This window comes from Phasianus colchicus, chromosome Z, assembly GCF_987193195.1.
Source record: "Phasianus colchicus chromosome Z, bPhaCol1.hap1.1, whole genome shotgun sequence".
NCBI classification, from domain to species: Eukaryota; Metazoa; Chordata; class Aves; order Galliformes; family Phasianidae; genus Phasianus; species Phasianus colchicus.
The window spans coordinates 35,071,228-35,079,720 of record NC_143476.1 but is presented as its reverse complement, the minus strand read 5'-3'; positions in this window follow the sequence as shown (position 1 = coordinate 35,079,720).

The window sequence follows — 8,493 nt, the reverse complement described above, 5'->3', positions numbered from 1 at the left end:
GTCTATTTTTATCCAGATGGGTAAATAACATCCACAGAGATTTCTGTTTTTCATGATACAGCAAACAAATATTCCACTTTTAATTAAATAATGCTAGAGTTTGTGAGGCTGGATTTCAGTGCTGGCTTTAATTGATACCCTGTCTTTTATACAGAAACTAAAGTGATATTGCCACCTTTTCTACCTGTGTATAATAAACTGTCAAGAAAAGATTTATGTTTGTTGTAGTACTGTAGAGGTAAATCCCTGTCAGGATTTAAAAGCATGAATGACACTGCTGTGTAGAATTTCCCTTGGGAAAACCTAGCGCAGTTACTAGCTAAGTTGTGAAATTAAGCACTAACTTGAGCATAAGTAGGGCAATTGTGGGGAGCAGTTCCAAAGACATGGTGCCTAAATTACTGTGCTCATGCTTACGTGTCACTTCTAAAAAATCTATGAAAAGAGATATAAAAATCACTCCATTCTCTAACAGAAATACTTCTACATCTTTGTGTAGTAAGAGAGCAGGAAATCCATTTTATTTTTTTTTTCCTTAATTTTCGGAATTTTGGTAAGAAAAAAACAAGATAGGAACAATGGGGACATGTATTTTAAAGTGCCTTTCTCTTTAAATTGTTTCTATCAAGCTAAAGTAAATTATGTTCAGATTCAAGTAATGATGAAGAAAGGTTATTGATTTGTAAGAACATCTTTGAAACATTGCAGTGGAATTACATACTTTAACTGTAATCCAATTTAAGGAAGTGATTGGGGTCTTCTAGCATTATGTAATTTTTAAAGCCTTCTCCTCGTGCTCATTCAAGAAGAGGCTTATTCCACTTTTGTTCAAGGGAAACTTGGAGGAACAAGAAGGAAAATGGATACCCCATTGTCCTGTAATCAATTTTCAGAGAAGGAAAACCAGACAATCTAAAACAAGCCAAAGAACAGTGCAGATGAGATTTAACACCATAGATTCGTGTCATGTTGTGGAGGTATTACTGCTGCGAGTGTGATTCCTGCTGTGACAGTTCTTTATTATCAGTTTTTGGCAGATTTTTTGAAAGTTCATTATGAATCTTAGCCATTATTTCCTCCTCTCTTTCTCTGTCTTGCTCTTTCTCTTCCTTTCACATTTCCTTTTTCATTTTCCATTTTTGTTATTGTTTCCTTTTCTTTTTCTCCAAATAACCTCTGAGCTGTATGTTCCAGTAACACTCAAGGTCACGCTACTTGATCATAAATTTGTGGATTCACTGAAATCAGATGGATGACTCTCCCAGCAGTGATTTGTTCTCACTTTCTGCTATAAGGTGGATACTAACGTCCACCCTACAATCTTTCCAGGTTCTTTTTCAGTTAGAACAGTTCATTGGCTTGATCAGCACATAGATGTGTTAATGCTAGTGCAGAGGCAAAGCAGAGAAGTGGCGAAAAGTAGTACTGGAAAATAGAAAAACCAGCTAGAACCTCTTCTATTATTATTCCTCTGAATGCAAACCATATGATGGTGTAAAGTGCAGTGCTATTTATTTCAGGATTTACTTGTCCTTCAGCCAACTGTGACTCAGAGCTGTGATTTTGGGGAATTTCCCCTTTATCTCCTGTGCTGATACACAACTTACGTGCTCTTCCACGGCTTATTGGTGTCTGTTAGCAAAGACTGACTGAATTCAGTGGGAACCAATGTAGTTACAGTTAGAATTATGGTCAGTTGCCAAAATATGGACTTTTGGAAATTCTCAATATTTAATAATTCAGAATAAATCTGACTGATATTTCTTGAACAGTCAGACTTCCAGCAAGTAACTTGTGAGGATGCAGAAAGCAGTATTCTGGTCATCAGTGTGACTTCTTAAATGATGATGTTTGTCAGCAATCGATGCTCTGTACACAAGTTCAGACATTAATTCTTATCCGTAACACAGCAGTCTCCTTGCAGCTAGAATTCAGAGTGCTGTGAAAGCAAGGTAGATCTCAAAAATAGCTATATTCTTGTGTAAATTGTATGATTACTAAAGCTTGTTGGGCTTAAACTGACATTCTATTTATCACAGGAACAAATTATACAAATATAGCTTAGCCTCTATGATTATTTTCTGTTACAGAAAAGCCAGGGATTGTTAAGGAAAGCATTTACTGTAAATACTGATATCCTTGAGAACACCGGAATTTAATAAAGAATTTTTTTTTTTTTGCTTTGCAATGAGCTATTTCAAAAAAATGTACTCCTTAACTTGCTTGATCATATGATAATGCAGTTACACTGGGTCATTTTTCAGAAAATAATTTAGATGTGATTTTATGACAAATTTGTGCCATTGTCATAAAATACTGTTACAGACATATTAAATATCTCCACTCACTACCAAGTTTACATCATGAAAGAGCTAAATAGCTAAACTGGTGTAAATTTCCTTTGAGTTTTCCATCTGTGTGTGTGTGTGTGTGTACGTTTGTGTGTGTAATCTAATTAAAATGACATTTTAACAGTCCTAACATTTATTAGAGTAATGGACATTACCATAAAGTATAACCACATTATGCCCAGGTTTACTATTTTAATTTTCTTCTTTGTCAGCACTTTCAGGCTCAACGGGTAAATAACACAGAATTAGAGAAGCTGATTACCGGGATTTTTCTATCCATATGTTGTTGGAAGAGGAGTCAACATAAGCATTTGAAGTTCACAACATTGGTGACGGTCACAATTTGAGTTGCAGCCACCAGTCATTCTGTTCCCATGCTTGTATTTATTTGAAGGGTGGAACAAAGGGTCAGCCCTCATAACTTTTCAGCGTCAGAACATTGTGTGGGTTGCTGTATGGCTTAACCTTCTGCGCTTTTGGAGGTTCTGTCTAATGAATAGGTGGCCATCACGTGGCAACCTTGAACTCAATTCGTAAAAACAGTGCATCACAGAATGATGAGGTACTTGCTGAGAACACACTGGGCACTAAATTCAGCTCACAGTGAATAATGTGGGGAATAATAAAAAGGGAAACTTGTGAGTTTAAAATTAAAAAAAAAAAAAGTATATAGTCAACAGCCCTATCACTCCAAAACATTCAATGTCAGGAATCTGCATGTATAGCATTAGAGCTCCAAGTAAACTGACATGTGCTGACATACAGGTAATGAGGAAATGACAATGACTGCTGATTGGGAGACAAAAATGCTTTGTGTTTTAAGAAGAAGGACAACAATATGAGATAAAAAGAATAAAGGAAAAATTGGTCAATTTGTTCTTAAGGTCTAAGGATTATTCAGACATTCATTTTATTGAATTCATACCATTTCCTAGGTAATATGAAGGGCACCACACTTGGCTATGCTGTAATTAAGAACAAAATACTTGTCCATAGATTTTAAGGAACACAGATATATGAAGGAAGAAAACCATCCCTCTTTAAATATTTCTAGTCCAAACATCCAGTGTGCTCCATTGCAGAGAGTACACCATTTCTACTCCCTGAAGAACATGATTTGCTGTTATTCATAATCACCAGAATAATGACGAAGATACTTATTTATTTTTACATTGATTTATTTATACATTTTACATTGATTACAGTTATTCCTGGATTAACAGCAACTGAGTTAATCTTTCTCAGCTGATGGGACAAGAAACTGTTGAGCTTGAATTTAAAACTGTCATTAACTGTTGCAATGATGTACATGTTTTACAGTCCTCTTAGTAGTCCTCAAGTCCATGAATGATCTATAACACTGAGAATAACATTTACTTGATGCCTTTGAATAGGTCACAGTGCAGTTAGAAAATGATAAATGAACATGAGGTGTCATTACCCAGAAGTTAGACCTCTAATGGTCCAACATACAGGCAGCACTTTTATTTTTATTTTTTTAATGTTTAAGAGGTGTATATATTTTGACTGCAAGAGCACTAGAACGTAAGCATTTCTAAATGTTATTAAAAGTTAAGGAGCCTTGGACAATCTCTTTCATTTAGAAACATTTTTTTTCTTATTTGCAATACATGGATGCAAGTCAAATTTCAGTACAAACAACAAGAGTAGAAAACACTGGATATGAAATGATTCTATTTCTGAATGTATTATATAATTATGGTATTGATTCAGAGTTTATTGCATGCATCCTATTTCAGTATGCTTATTAGAAAGTGACTAAATCAAATATACTGTTCCTGTTGAAACACTCAACCTCCTTGATATCAGAAAGAAAAATGAAGTACTTGAGGAAGTACATGAGATTGAGGTGTCTGTATGTGCAAATCTGCCGTAATGTAAAATAATATTGCTATCTGTAGAGCACACGTGTGCCAGTTAAAATACCTGTAGCCTGCATTTAAAATCAAAATAGATAGCTAGAACTGAACACTGAAGACATCGCTTGTACCTCCATATCTCTCTGTCAGTATGCTTGTCCTTCAGATGCTTTCCTAAGTCCCAAGGTTCATAACTTCAGCATGAGCTGGTTTACCCAGCATCTTGGGATTCTAGCTGGAACATGCATACTATGCTATAGCATACAGCCTCCTCCTCTTCCAAAGCAGGAAGAAGGCTTTGATTTTTATAACAATGTCCTTCTTGGCCTTAGGTCTATCTGATCTTATTTTTGTAGGTTTTATTAGTGAAGTCTGTCTAGATGCTGTTTTGCTTTTCCCACTGTTTTCAGTAATTATTTACTTTCTTATTCTTTGCAATTGTTCTTACCCGAACAACACCAGGATGCCCTACTGACCCTGGATTGACCACTGTGATCTGCAATTCAATTCCGGGACCTCTGGCACCATCCTGCCTTTGCTCATGCGGCACCACATTTTGCTGTACAGTCATGGATGGTTCAGTCCACACAAAATAACTACATGTTATCACTGTAAGCTGAAGAGAAACTAAGCCAAACTGAGGTCATGCTTATCTGCTTGTGAAATAGCTGCTATCACAGCCAGGCGAGCTTAAAATGGTTTAGACTAGATTTAGCCTGGCACTGTACAGTAAGACCTGACACTGTTAGACCAATACAAAAATAATGCTAGCCATAGTGCAAAAGTATTGCATTTACTGGGCTTCAAACAAAGGACAGAGTAGATACGCGAGAGCAATGAGTTTGAAGGGATATGATCTTTGTGGAACAATGTTTTTTTTTCTGTGAATTCAGCATTGGAACCATGGCTCTCCCAGACAGCTTTCAAACTCAGCTGAGCAATTTTTAATTCTCCCAATCTTATAGAGGAGTTGCCTTGATGGGTCTCTTCTGCTGCCTCTGGGCAGCAAGGCCGGGCAGCGGAGGCCTGCTGGCAGCTGCAGCTCCTCACAGAGGACAGAGGGCAGCGCTGAGCTCTGCTCTGTGACAGCGACAGGCCCGAGGGAACGGCGTGGAGCTGCGTCAGGGGAGGGTCGGGGCTTAGGGAAAGGGTCTGGACAAGGCAGTAGGCATTGCACTGCTCGCCAGGGAGAATTTGTGCACTGCCCTCACACACGGGGTTTGGGTTTGCGTGGTGCTGTGTGGAGCCTGGGGTTGGACCCAACAGTCCCTTCCAATTTGAGATATCTCATGATTTGCATGGCCATGATAGCTTTATTTCTTGATGGAGGACTGCCAGAGATTTTGTTTACATTTTCCATTAAAATGATATGCTTCGGTCCTTGGCTTTTTGGAAGAGTGTGTTGCAGCTTGTGCTGATATAATTTTGTGCACAAATATCCATAGAAGTGTGCACTGGAACCAAAGTTCTAGCTTAATATGTTTTGTATTTGTCAGGTGGCTCACTGGCTTGCTGACCAGGTAAGCTGGCACCGTCAGGCTCTGGATCAAGATCTGATTCATTCAGTAAGTCAACAAGAGAGTACTTTTTTCATCTTTTTTTTTTTTTTTTTTTTCTTCTCTCTGTGACCTAATATCCATCCTCACTAACTTCTCTGTGGCGTTTACAGTGACATTTTGTAAAATTGCAGAAATTGTTGTCAGCTTTGGTCCTGCATAATATTGTTAATGTCAGCCAAATTTGTCATGTTTTGCATACACAATACATAGTTTTGTGGTCTGTGAAATAAACAAAAAGGCTGCTCCTTTATATTACTCATAATAAAAAGGGAGGGCAGGCTGATGCTCTCGCGCCTCTGTCTTTAACTGTTGGCTAAATGATGACTTTTGGAGCAGTACCTACAGCTCTAGGTGGCTTGCATAGAGGTCAAGGGAGATAAAAAGCTTCTCACTACTGAATATTTAATTTTTATGTGAAGTATCTTTATACATTTTCATTGTGATATGTTAAAAAAAAATAGAGATGAAACGCTTACTGCATATGGCTTATTATGGCCTTGAACATAACAGCACTGCAATGATACACGCTCCAAACATCCATTTATTTTTAATGACAGTTATTCATGAGCAAATTCCATGCAAATCTTTTTTTCTTTGCTCATAAATTTCTCACCTACTGATAATAATTAGTATTGTTTACAGGACCTCAGTTGGAAGTGTAAGACATGCAAAAATCAAGCTATTTGGTTATATTAGAAAACATATTTGCTTTTCCCAGGAGTCTGACTGTGCTTTTTAAGAGTTATTAATGAAAATATCCTTGGGCTCCAAGCACTGGAATTTTGTTAGCAGTAAAAAAGGGAGAGCACAGTATATATTGAAAAACAATTCTTTTGCAATATATGTGCTTAGAAACTACTTTGGTTAGAATTTTTTTTTGTGCTTGGGCAGAAGAGCCGTCATCTAATTTATAAGGAAGAGAAGGTCTTCTCTTCAACTCCTTTTAGAACTACAAATTTCTAAAGCTGAAAAGATGTCCTTGCCGCTTTCCCCACCAAAAAAAAAAAAAAAAAAAAAAAAAGTTAGGATGGGAAATGGAGGGAAATGGTAACATCTCCCTGCCAAACTGATTAGTCAAAGGGTGGATATTGCCTGCCTGCCTGGAATCTGTGTTCCCTTTTCTAGCAGTACTCCTCAGTGTCCTGAGCACAACAGAAGGTATTCATTCCCATTTGGAGGTACAGAGCATGCACTCCTACTGGTATTTCCATTTTAAGGGTAGCTTCTCAGGCCAACACTGAAAGACTCTGGCTCCACAGATGGTGTTGTCAGCATGATGACAGCCTCTGTCACCAAGAAATAGCATCCTGCAAGGGAAGGATGGTGAAGAGATACCCACCAGGTGTAAAGATATCCACCAGAGAAAAGGAGAACATCTTCAAGCAACATCAGAATAATGAAGGTGCTATAAATTTCCTTTGAGTGGGGCAGACAATAAAAGCCTCTACATGTGAAATAAAAGAGACATCAAGAAACAATATGAGAAGAAGGTGAAAAGGGACAAAGGGAAGATGTGGGGGGAAGCAAAAAGAAAAAGGAAAGGGAAGGGAAGGGGAAAGGAGAAAATGAAAAAGAAGGGGAAGGAAAAGAGGAAGGGGAAAGGAAAGGAAGGGAAAGGGAAGAAAGGGAAAGGGAAGGAAGGGAAAGGGAAGAGAAGGGAAGGGAAGGGAAGGGAAGGGAAGGGAAGGGAAGGGAAGGGAAGGGAAGGGAAGGGAAGGGAAGGGAAGGGAAGGGAAGGGAAGGGAAGGGAAGGGAAGGGAAGGGAAGGGAAAGGAGAAAAGGAAAAGGGAAAGGGAAAGGGAAAGGAGAAAAGGAAAAGGGGAAGGGGAAGGGGAAGGGGAAGGGAAAGGGAAAAGGCTCAGTTGATATGGGAAGTAGAACAGGTATGTTTATGAGTTGTCATACGGATAAGTATAATGAGTCTCCTAACTATATGAGAAAACAGTAAGCTAATTACAAAAATATAAGAAGCCTGCAGGAAAAAAACAAAGAAAAACAAACAAAAAAAACCTACAACCAACCTGTTACAGCAGAATATTTTGCTGTACCATTGGTTGGAAGAAAGCCATGAAAAAGCCTTAAATACATGTTGTATTCATTTCATTGGCATAGCTGTTAGATAATGAAGGGTTTAATGTTCTCAGATTCAAGAAAAACAAAATGGAAGGACATGGAGCATTCACAGAATTCCTAAAGTGTACTGGGTTAAGCATTTTTTTCTTGCAAAAATGAAGCCTCAAAACAGCCACTGTTTCAGATCTGACACTAACCAGTAGGGTGGAACTGACAGAGAAGCTGAAAGAGGAGGATATTTTCTGACAACACTTTCATTTGCTATCACAAATCCGTTTTTCTCCTTTGGTCTATGCTTTAACTTTCCACCTCTTGATATCATCCAACAACTGTGAGTTTTAAAAGAGGCAGAAGAGTTCAGCGCAAAGTTTTTCTTCTACGTCAGATATCTACTGAGTACTGTAGTTAACTGTGTTTGACTATACTTTGTGTACAAGAGTAATCACAGCATTAAAGCAATGAAGCAGAAGTCTTAGAATCACCATAACTTGTTCTGGTAAGAAGGCTAAATAACAATACTTCGTAGAGAGTCACAGAGTGGTGTGGGCTTTCCTATAGTCTTAATAACATGGATTAATAACAATAATTCATACATGTTTATTAACATAGAAATGACAATTAAAAATTTTT